Raw genomic sequence first — 12,129 nt, 5'->3', positions numbered from 1 at the left:
AATATTAAAATGTGAGTAAAACTATTGCTGATAACAATGACATAAATTAATATTGGTAGTTAATTAAGTCCCGCTGTATTCTCAGACTTTTATTGGAAGACTGAGGCTTTTTCACAAAATTTGTGTTAAATATGATTTACTAAAGTACTTAGCTCCACCAGGTCCATCAATTTAGTTTTTATTGTTCAACTCATCTGCCCTACATTGAGCATAACCTGCCCATAGAAACAAACCACACATTGCACCTTATTTCCTCCACAGAAGAGCTCTGTAATTATCACCACATCTACTCTAAGTGTAGTTGGAGGTCAAATTCCAGATCTCTTGCCTTTTTTTTTTTTTTTTTACCCTGTTACCTTTCAACTTGTATGCGCCAGAAAACAGTTTCAAAAATTAAAAAAATACCTCTCTGGGCAGGGAAATGCAAAAATCCCATTTCCTCTGGATCAGATTTCACAGCTTGAGAAGGAAAGAAGGGAGAGACAGTCACTTAATGTTGCACAGCAGCCATGGGACTGGAGCTGTGAAGACAGCACTGGGACATCCTCAGTACCACCCAGCATTCCAATAATGCAAAGCAAAGCACTGCTGCCAGTGCAGCCCATCCACGGGTTATCACAACCCTGCAGATGTTAACGCTACTATTTGTGATGAAAAGATTAGGTGAATTTAAAATCATGGTGGTTGTTTTTTTAATCTTCTACAGACAACAGGACCTGGGTGCATCACTTTCCAGCAGCATTTGGAAAAGACAAGTTAACATCACTGAGGGCACCAGAGGGATGCCTGGCCTTAGCCAGCATTCCTTGGCACGAAGGGATTGACTGACACAAGCAGAGAAAGGATCAAACAACATTCTGAGAAGCTGCTTAGAGATGTACCGACAAATAATATTAAAATAATAGTGACTGCTTCGCAGTAAGGGGGGGTCGGGGGAGGGCAGAGCCACCAGCCCACAGTAGTAACTACAAAGAAATAATTACAGGGCCCAAGCCCGTATAATTTTTTTTAGATTAAAACAATTTCAGAAAACAACACTACTACAAGCCCACCCAAAGCAGCAAGAAGCCATTTTTACCATTTTAATCAAATAACAAGCTGATATGCTAACTTAAAGGATCAAGACAAAATAAGATATGTGGGCCGGCAATCTGAATGCCAAGTTTTACCCATGTGAATTCAGTTATAAATGCTTGGAAAATGTGATTCCTTAACTTAGAAATAGCAGCTGTAGCATTCAAAGGTACTCCAGTAATTACTGGAATGCTTGCTGAAAAACTAGACAGAAGCTAACATCTTACTTACATTAAATACACATTCACCACAAATTAAAAGAGCCACAGAAAAAAAAACCCAAAAAACAATCAGGCAAGCAGATGTTCAAAGAAGAAGGGGGGGTGAGGGAATGACAAGAGAGGACCAGATGCTCATTTCTGGTACTCGGCACAGTGCGCTGAAGATGCCCCACACCACCAGCCTCCCCAAAGTCACTGATGCTGAACAGCCGAAGGGAGTCAGATTGTCACCTATACATCTGTAAGTGGTAATTTCATCCCAGATACTGCAATAACACGCTGCCTTAAAATCGCAAAAATGCTGCCTAGTCATCTGAGACAACAGTAAAACAAGCAGCAACGCCAAGTGTAGTTGTCTACTACTGCCTGAGGGACTCATGGGTTTAGCAACAGGGCTGGCATAAGGATTATATTATCGAGGAGTGTCCTATGCTGCTTTATTGAGTGCCAGTGAAATGTCTGTTGCACTCAGTGCCTGGGAAATACTGTAAGAAACATCAACCAACAGCCACCAAAGGACAAATTAAGCTACTTGACCAATCTGGGCTTATTATCAGCTGCTGTTCCCTGAAAATAAACTGTTTCAGAAGTAAGAGATTGGTGACCTTAGCAGAGACGAGTAAGAAAACCTCTTTGCAGCGAGCATAAAGCCCTATGACATGCTAGTAGGAACAGGAAAGTCCACATCCAGGCTTTGGAAGGAGGTACCCAAAGAGAAGTTATCTGCAAAATGTGCATCACACTCTCCTGGCTCTCTTCACACCTCCCCCTTCACATCCCCACTCCCATGCACCTTCGCGTCTATTCCCACACTTCTCTCGCTACCCACATCCTGAACATATTTATGTTGTAAACATCCATTTGGAAGCATTTGGTATGCTTGTGGCACAGAGAAGGATGCTGCTTTGAGCTTCAGAAGGCAGTCGTCTCGCCATGACCCCTCTCCGTTTCCCAACTGCACAGGAGGGGAAAAAATTACTTGGCCCTCACCCTTATCTTTTATCCACTCAGGAACGAGATTATTGCCTAATAAAACTTCACTGCAAAGCTATTAAAAATTAAAGGGATATTTCCCTTCCTACATAATGATTTGTCACAAGCCAGACCTAAATCAGGATTGATGAGGTTTGTGGTACCTTTCTTTTTCTTTCTTTTTTTTTTTTCTTTTTTTCTTTTTTTCTTTTTTTTAATTTGGCAGACTTTTCAGATATTTTTTTTTGCAGCCCTCTGCACTGCTGACTGACACCAAATTTTCTCCTTCAGTCCTCCAGACCTCACTTGTTCAATAGATGAAGTAAGAGGTGAAAGGCAGCTGAGCCAGCAGAAATGTTCCCACTGTCCTTCAGGAAACACACAGAAGAGTCCAAGTAGTTGGTATGATTCAGAACTAGTGGTAGAAAAAGGACAGACCAGATTACAGCAACACAGAGGTCCTCCATCCAAAACCTGCATCCAAAGAGACTCCTGCTAACATATGGTGGAAATGTGACTTTCTGCAAATATCCTCCGCAGAAGCCAATTCCTTTCCTCCACCCAAGCCACATCCAATAGCTCTAGTCGAATGAGCTGTTACTTACACGTATTAGTCAGGATAGGCATCAGCCATGATACAAATTTTAATCCATCTAACTAATGAGGAATCTGCCATCTAGTTAACGTGCTCAGACCCTCCAGAGAAATTAAAATCCACCTATTTAGCCTCCTTGCTCACCAATGTGCTACCCGTCCCGGAGTACAGTGGCTGCTTTTCCCAGTCATCGTGTCCTGCGCTCCCTCCGCAGGGCTAGCACCTCTCTGCTCCACCGATACAAAGAGAAGCACCTGAAGCAGAATCACGCTGGAAAAACAGAACTTGGAAAGAATGTGTTAGCAACTTCAATCCAAATATAAAATGCATTTAAAGGTCATAATTTGCATAACTACATCTCATGTTTTTTGTTGTGTGGTGCGGGTTTTTTTTCTTTTTTAAATTGCTCTATCCTGGAAGGTGCCGAGCACTTCTGAGAATTGCTGAGCGCCTCTGTTTCTCATTTAAAGTTTTAACAACTCTTAGGGCTGTTCAGTGCTTGGCGGAAGCAGCTCTGCAAGGCATCCTAGGACCATGCTAATAGGTACGTAGCATTTCTGAAAAGAAAAAAAATAAAAAACACCAAACCCCACCTTTTCGAAAAACAAACTAGTAAGAGAAGGCGTATGGCCCCGAGACCACACAGCACCATTATCACATGCTGACATGACTGGGCTGACATGGGAGTTTCGCTTTCTTACGATGCGTTCGTGGTGGATTCAGAAAAACAGCAAGATGCAACCAGTCATAACAGGAAGAGCTCAAAAGGCCACAGGCACAAATTGCCCTGACATGGCCATAATTATTTTTTTTTTTTTAATCCTTTTGTTCACTTGGATCAACAGCTGCCACAACCTGCATCCAGTGAGGATGCTACGCTGATCCCCTGCAACTTCATCACCAAATCCATACCCAGGCCCATAAATAGTGTCATATTTTCCTTGAAAGGATTGAAACTGGAAGAGTAGCAGGTACAAGGAGCGCCCTCTTCAACCAGAGTGAAAGCCAGGAGATGCTGGAACATTCAGCTCTTGCTTCCTGCACAAAATTAATCATAATGGCCAATCTGTGCTGCTGCTTAGTCTGCTGAGGAAAAGATGAAATGGCTAAATTGATATCAAGACAAAGGAAGGGCTTGCTGCAGCAATCTCTGAGGCTGCTGCAGAAGTGGTATTCCGCCTTCTCCCGAGCTACAAAAGGAGACTCTGGAGAAGGCGGAAAACTGTGGCTAGAAGCCTGCAGTTCCCCCAGCTTGTATAAACATGTTTGCAAAGATCAATGCACTCGGCATCGGGTTCAGAGGCTGAACGTGGCTCTATCACCATTAGCACCTGACTGATGATTGACACAAACCACATACCACCTACAAAGGCAATGCACAGACCCGAGCGTGTGGGAAATGCAGGCTTTCCAAAAACCCTCTGCAACATCTTAGATGTTTTCCCACATTTCAAGAAAAAAAAAAAGCAAAAAAAAAAAAAAAGCAAAGAAAGAGAAGAAAAGATTAAGGTTGCGGTGTTCGTGTTAAACGGGATCTTTCATTTCCGTGGTATCCACTCACATTCCTTTCAAAAGTTAAGAAATATTCTGTTTATTCTGGACTCTGCACTCTTTCCACCAAAACCAAGTTCCTCCTAGTTCTCTGCTGCAGACACTGCCAGCAGAGCAGGGACCCAGAGCACCCAGCCTTGGTGAAAGGCAGCGAGTATCACATTAGAGATGCTGTGTACTGCACCTTTTTTTTAGAAAGGGAAGTCAACAACACACAATTTTCTTGTAAAAACTGTATCTGTCTCAACACACACACTGAAAACCTCAAAATCAAGTTCACAAAGCCTTCTGCATTTCCCACAGCAACGTTAGTCATGGGGTCTTTAAGAGAAATGCCCCAGTTCTGACTAATTGGTCAGAGAGAACGATGATACACGTGTTTCATTACCACCAACCCCAAAATACACATGTGATAAGAACTTCTCCACCTCTGGCGCCTTCCCCCCCGCCGCTCTTCTCTCCCTGCGGCACAAGGCTGGAGCTCCCAATTCCCGGCCCACCTCACCTGGGCTCCCCGCAGGCCCCTGGAGGGGGGATTGCTCCATCCAGTGAAGCAACCAGGCCTGGAGCAACGCAAGGTGAAAATCCTTTCATCTCCTGCACCATCTCCTAGACTGACGTTTTCCAGAGAGGATGAGGAGATTTGAGGGCACAATGGGGAGACTTGAGGGGACAATGAGGAGACTTGAGGGGACAATGACTCCAAAGCCAAGCTGCGGTGGGGACGCAGAGGTGGACGGCCCAGGGAAAGCCAGCCATGATGTCCAGGGCTGGCTCAGGGCAGGAGCACCTCCAGATTGTGGTGTGAGGGGAAAACGAGCACCGGGGCCTACACTGACAACATGCCGTCAACCCACAGAGGACAACAGCCTGTGCTGGGCGATGAAACACCAACAACTGTCAGCAAAGGCATCCCCATAAATCCAGCTGTGCCTGAGCTCTTACAACAGGGGAAGCTTCAGAGACAATCTGGCACAAGAGGCCACAGTTTTCATGCAGTTTGAAAGGATGAAGGTTCAAATTGGTAAGGAGCTCTCGAGAGCCCCTGTGGACAACCCACCGTTGGCCTGGCCAGGCCCAGCACCGACCACCACATGGCCACAGGACAGGCCGTGCCACCTCCCCAACGCTCTGGCAGGAGCGGGGCTACACACCGCCTCACGCAGAGCCGGAAAAATCCCCAGGTTCCCTTCAAAGCAAGGCATGCTTTGCTTTGCTTTCTTGTTTGTTTGTTTTTAAATATTCTGGCAGTGGAAAGAGTCACTGTTTTGTTTTTCTCCCCCACATATGCTATATAGTTTTTTCTCTAGCACTCATTTCTTGCTTACTCAGTTGACTATAGTCTGCTTCTCACAGGAACGCTAGCTGTGTTTGTCCCCAAACTGTATCGTGATCCAACTGCTTTGTGTCATCCCACCAGCACCGCACAGGGAACCATGATCAAAATATTTTCCCTAGGATGCAATGCTGAGAGATGGGCCTATACGTTATTTTAGAGCAGAGCTGACCTGCAAGGCTGAAGAGTGTGCAGAAGTGTTTTGGCTAGTGAACTCAGTAAACACCACGTGAAAAAAAGAGGGAGTAGTACTACAAACAATACCAAGGCTTTATTTGTACAACAGTGCTGTTTTGCCAGATACACTGCTAAGAAAATACCGCATTTCAGCTATACAACACAGTAAGTCCTCCTGCAAATTACTGCACAATACGACCACACTTTCAGCAACATTTAAACACGGCCAATAAATTAATACAGGACATCCCAACCATCCACAGGTCACAGTCCTCAACAAGTAGGTCTAATTCTGGAAGGTGGTGAGAGACACATAAAATAGTTTGTAGCAGCAGTCCAAGGCAGTGATGAAGCAATCCCCACTTCAACTCATCTAGAAGCACTGACATGAGCCCAGGCGCTAAAGGGATGCAGGATGAAGCCATCCCCAGTCCACACAACTCGCCTTCCCTCTCTGCAAGTTAAAATTAACTTCCCTGACAAAATGCAAATACATTAAAAAAAAATACCCAAGCCAATTAAGAGACAAGTGTTTAAAGACATGAGTAGTAATTACAAATGTATTATTCATACCTAATTTACAAGATGAACTTCTTTCAGTAAAATATTAAACTGTTTACATGCATTCAGGAAGACAATTTCCCAACCCTTCGCGTCCTGCTCTGAAGCGGTGACTATTGCTACGCAACAACTCCGCAGACTTACAGTGTACACTATGGAGCAATCAGAAAATGTTTGACCTCAGATATCTACTTGACCCTACAGAAATGCAGACTCGCTCACTATAAAATCCTAAACAATGGGGCAGACAAGGTCACAGGGTCAAAGCAAGTATTAACAGGTCATTGTGCAACCCACTTGGGAGCAATTACTTCTGGTCACGGCTAAGTGGACACTTGATTGAATACCACTAAGACAGCTCACATCCCACAGATAACAATCCTCACAGCGATTAAGAATTAAAGCCCCCATGATTCAGCCTTTATTACTCAAATGAACCTAACTATTCCATAAAAAACTCTGGGTATATGCATGATGCAAGGTCTAAATTGAAATGCCACCTCATTAAACAATAATATCTAATTTTATCTAAATGAATTTTCATGAAAGTACGCCACACAGCTCAGGAATTTTTAAAATGAATTATCACAAGCGATACATAATTTCACCAAAACTGCTGCAGGAAAAAAAAAAATAGCTTCAGGGATGAAAGGGAAACATCTATGCTGAATGAAAATTGCACTTCTGCTTGCAGAAAGGGTAAAAGGGGGATTCAGGGCTTCTGCCAGACAATAGAGCCAGATTTTAATCAAATCAACACCCCTCTGCTATAACAGCTATGCTCACCCTACCCTGACCGACAGTAAGCACCTGAAGCACGTGCCGAGTATCACTGCACACACAGGCTACTTTCAGAAAAGGGGATGTCATCTGCACATCAAACCCCTAAAATTGGGGTTTATTATCATAAGCCCTTGAAAGAGCTACCCACAACTCTGGCTATTAAGTGGCCTCCATTGCTTCAGCTGAGAGCAGTTTGTACATCCCCTCCTGAGGGGTGAAAACCCTGCTCCAACACCTAGGAGCACTTCCACATGCTGGCTTTTCATTTAAGAACTTAATTATTTTACAAAAGCTATGAGAAGCACAGGCAAGACGCCTGCTTTAAAAGAGGTCCTGTCAGGAATCAATGAAAGAAACAAGACAGGTAAATGGATTTCATTTTTAGCCTATTTATTTGTTGGTTCTATGAGCAGGGGCAGCGTGTTTCACTGCCCTATGAAGAAAAAGCAATGCCACTGGCCCAAAGATAGTCTCAGCCTCATTTCTATAGCTTCACACATAACTTTTTCCAAAGTCTGGTGCTCTCCATCAGCCTTTTGTGTCCAATTGGTTCCTGTAATATAGCTGGTACTCAGAAGCCCACAGCTTCTTTCAGAAGCTGTGCCTTTCATACGAGGAGAGGACACACGGACACACACCACACCCCCCCAAAAAAAAAAACCGAAAAAAACCCCCAAAAGCCCCAAAAGAAAAAGGGAAAAAAAAAATCCCAAAGGAATAAAAAAACGAACCCAAAAGACATTCTCCAAGCTAACTAGCCCAGCATAAACCTGTGGAGAAAAGCAAGTTGCACAGATGCTGGTGGTTGACTGAGGCACCGGGAAGGACGGAGTGAGACCATCAGGGAAGGGATGCTAACACAAGTTAGGGCCCTTCTGGAGATTAACTCCTTCACCCCTTCCCCACTCCACCCCAGCAGCAAAGACAACGCCTCAGGGATATTTAAGAGCACTGCATATGCAGACACTTGGATGTGCAAAATTATGCATGCATGTTTGGAGGCCATTTTAGAGCCTGGCTCATGAGTCATACAGAAAGTAGATCAGGAGGAAAAAAAAAGTTTTAAGATGCATTTTTCTGTATTCGTGCTACTGTAGCATAGCTTTGGTGTTGTTTTTTTTTTTTGCTTTGCCTTTTTTTTTTTTTAATATTGAAACTCTTTGAACCTTTTTTCTGTAGCTGTTGGAAAATTCTGAGTTAAAACAGGAGTATTTTACATTAGTGTTAATACCATAATAGTCAGCTGATAACATATCAGATATGTATAATTCAAGCCTGACAGACGGGTGTTCACCACCGTTGATTATTGCACAGGAGTACACGAGGAATGAAAAACTGCATGGTTGCTTCTCCCTTGTCCTGCTGCCAGCGAGGTGTAATAACGCTATTATGAAAAGCAAACAGGGATGAACTCTGCTCAAAAGAAGGTGAAGCCTGAACTGAGAAATCAATTGCTGCATCAGTTGTGCCCCTACAACTGAGTAATGCTGTTACAAAGTTCATCGAGCCTTCAAGATCCTCACCCTGGCAAGGCTTACAGTATTGTGCATATTTTATTGGCACTGAATATTCATATTGTGGCAGCATCTGGAGACCAACTAAGGCTGCCACTGTGGGGAAAAAACAGTCCTAGAGTTCACCCACCAGCTGGAGATTTCATCAAGAGATCCACGCTTGGTTTTCCGTTCTTTCATGGACTTCCTGCCAAGTTGCACATCTCCCTGTACCCAGGTCTAGGATGAGGATCTCGTATTCTACAAGCCTGCAGCGGATGATGTGTTACAAACCCCAGTGCCTGGTTACAATGGCAGACAGTGCTGCTGGGTGCAATAAAAGCACACTGTAGATGAGAGTCCAAAAATAAGATGCACTCTCTCACCGAGACAGTCCCCCTCACACCCCAGAGGGCTGTAATCGGGAAACAAGTAGCAAAGTGCTGCTGGGAGACAGGGACTATCTGAGCTTTGCTGTACTGATGCAGCAAAGGGGCACTGACGACTCTGAGATACACAAAGGTGGTTAAAATGGGACAAGCGGAGAAGGACTGGGAAGGCGGGGATAAACTTTATGTTTCTCTCTGCAAGGCAGAACAAAGCCATGAAGGGATACGAAAGCAGTCTCAAGTCAGAGCAGTGCTTAGTAGCAGCACATCCAATGGTCCTCAGAATGGGGAAAGCATTGGAAGTAAAGACACATACACAAAAAAAGACAAATGAGGCAAGAAGATGCAAGAAAACTCACTTTTAGCACCAGCCGAGTCCAGGAAGGGCAGGACTTAAACATCAAGCAGTGGCCAGTGACTGGTATTACCACCTGCAGAGTCATGGGGGAACCATTCAACAGGGCATCCTTAATGTAGCTGTATAGTCCCTTCTTCCTTTCCTAATTCTTTCAAAACCATTTAAGCATACCATACATAAAATATAAAGTTGAGAGTTACTACAGTCAGCCAGGCCAAAATCTACTGGACGGTTCAATGACTCTCTGACATGCTTCTGATGAGGAACATGAATGAGACCAGAGAAGTAAGTCACACCTAAGCTAGCAAGGACAGCGGTGCATCAGACCACCAAACCATCACACAGGCAATGGTACGTGGTATGAATCTGGGCACATAGATGATTTTCAGGGATGGTTGGGGTTTTGGGGGTTTTTTTTGTTTGTTTTTTTTTTCTTCCATTTAGTATTGTTTCATTTGTGTGTCCAGGAATTTCTTCTTGAATTATTAAGTGCTGCCCTATTCCCTGACCATTTGCAGTGCACTGCAACGGTAGTCCTGTAGGCTACCTCCTGTCCACCCCATCCTCTCTCCCATGTCCCTCTCTCTGTGCTCATCCTTTCCAGCTAAACAGACTACCAGGGTGCCAGCATGCTCCAGAAAACTCAGAAGCCTGCAGCCTGGCTTACGCCTACTCGGCAAGAGAACTGAGGTTAACTGGTTCTCCTGAAAGCTGTCCTTACATCCAGTTCTGACCAGCCAAAACAATACACTCTCACGAAGACTCTGCCACCTTATAATGTCTCTCAGCCAGGAATTCAACACCTAGTAGATATTAAATAATCGCAAAACAACCCCAGCTAAGGTCTGACAACTCACTCCCTACTTGCAGTTACTTCTAGGGTGGGGGAAAACACCATAGTGCCTGTATGCTTAAGCAGCATTACCCAGTATGTATCATTTACAGAAACTGGTCTGAACAGCTACGTACCCGCGCCTTGTGTTAAGTCAGACTTTGTAAGCACAGACTTGCTGTCCAGTAACTCACACCCGAGTTTTACAAAGAAAAGCTGACCTTTTTTTGTGAAGCATACAAAGGATTTTAACCTTCCCTGCAGCTCCCAAGTAGCACATCAACACTTGCAAACCAAGACATTCAGCTGCCAGTATAGACTTGGACTTCCAGCAACTGGGCATGTATGGGTGATGTCCAAATTCACCAGGCGTGAGCAATGACACCTCAGTTTCCCTCCCCCTTACTCAGCAGCTGGAAGAACCACTGCAAAGGGGGCCATGTCCCATACTCATGGCTGGAGGTGAGAGATCAGCATGGGATTGCTGCAGGGAAAGGAAACTGAGAAATCAAGAAGGAAATGGCTGGGCCAGATAAAAACCCCAGTTCTCCCTCTCGTGTAACAGGATGTTTCTGGTTCAGGAACAGATGGGAAGAGAATCCACTCCATGGCTAAGCAAGAGGAGGTAGAGACGCCTGAAAAATTCCCTTTGACTTCAGCTGTCTCTCTGACAGCCTGACTCAGTCATGGACCAAGCAGATAACAGGCGGCCATTCATCAGCTCAACCAATACACAAAGGCAAGAATTTCCCTTCTTAAAGGGATTTAATGATAGAGCTTTAGAAACTGGTTAAAGGAGTGAGACTGAGAGTAAGCACACTACAGATGAGACCCAGTAGGTTGCTATTAATATTGCCCTGAAGCAGACACCCCAATCTGCAGCATGGGAAGAACACAGTTCAATGAGCTAGGCATGTTCTTCAAGCAAAACATTGCCCAACTGCAGAATTAGAGCTGAGTTCAGTGAAAAGTTTTTCCACAAATCTATTCTAATGGACTATTGACTTTTTTTTTTAATCACAATCAGAAAAAGCTGACCCATGAATGCTTGTCTTCCTTGGTACACTGAAAAAAAAAAAAAAAGATACAACTAACTAGCTGGCCAGGGATGTCAGTCAAATCTCTGTCCAGAGAAGATTTTTTTCACATCTCCCTTTGAAAACTGAAGGTTAGAACATATTCCATAAGGACAGTCAGAGAGCAAGCCTACAGGCAGTACTGCATTCATCACCCATACCTGCATCTTCTTGTGCCAGTGGGTCCTCCCAAAACATGCCCCACCTCTGCCATGCTGGCCTGCAAAGGGCTGGAGATACTGTGCATTTTCTAGGGTGAAGCAGTTGGGAAAAGAGAAAAAGAAGTTTTCAGCTTTGCAATTCTTCAGCTCCCTGCAATGCCTGCCTTCCCTTTTTGTACAGAATACTTCAGTTGCCTGGAGCTATTCTAGTTTATATTGGGCATTCATAGCAAAAGCCCAACATCTCTTGCTATTTTTGCTCATGGCTACCTAGACAAGCATCTCCGGTGCTGCAGAGAAGCACCTTCTTAATGAAGCAGCTATGAGATCAATGTTGTATGGCTTCCAAGAGCAAAAGAGTTTACAATTAGCTGAAGGTCTGGTATTTGACAGTTTTTTATGGCTCTTTTACAACTGTTTGCAAATCTTTTCTTCCTTTAAATTATTCTGAAAAGTGTTAGGGGGAAGCCAAAAGTTACTTTGTGTAAGCATGTATCTACTTGCATGAATCCAAGAGTCTTTTTAATTTAAAAGTACCATTACAAATGCC

At 44.1% G+C, this 12,129-nt stretch overlaps 1 protein-coding gene across 10 annotated transcripts in view; it reads right to left on the bottom strand.

The window, feature by feature from the left end:
• The window catches only part of FOXP1 (forkhead box P1), a 391,136-nt gene that overhangs the window by 353,025 nt on the left and 25,982 nt on the right, over positions 1–12,129 (bottom strand). Inside the window, exon 1 of one of the 10 annotated variants that reach the window (XM_056335166.1) lies at positions 11,580–11,598. The exons of the other annotated variants lie outside the window; for them this stretch is intronic. The gene's annotated coding sequence lies outside the window, so the exon portion shown is untranslated. Of the gene's footprint in view, positions 1–11,579; positions 11,599–12,129 lie in introns of those variants that run through there. 10 annotated transcript variants of the gene reach the window in all.

Source organism: Falco biarmicus, chromosome 4, assembly GCF_023638135.1.
Source record: "Falco biarmicus isolate bFalBia1 chromosome 4, bFalBia1.pri, whole genome shotgun sequence".
In the NCBI taxonomy this organism is placed as follows: domain Eukaryota; kingdom Metazoa; phylum Chordata; class Aves; order Falconiformes; family Falconidae; genus Falco; species Falco biarmicus.
The sequence above is the reverse complement of the archived record's forward strand: the minus strand, read 5'-3'. Positions and strand labels throughout refer to the sequence as shown.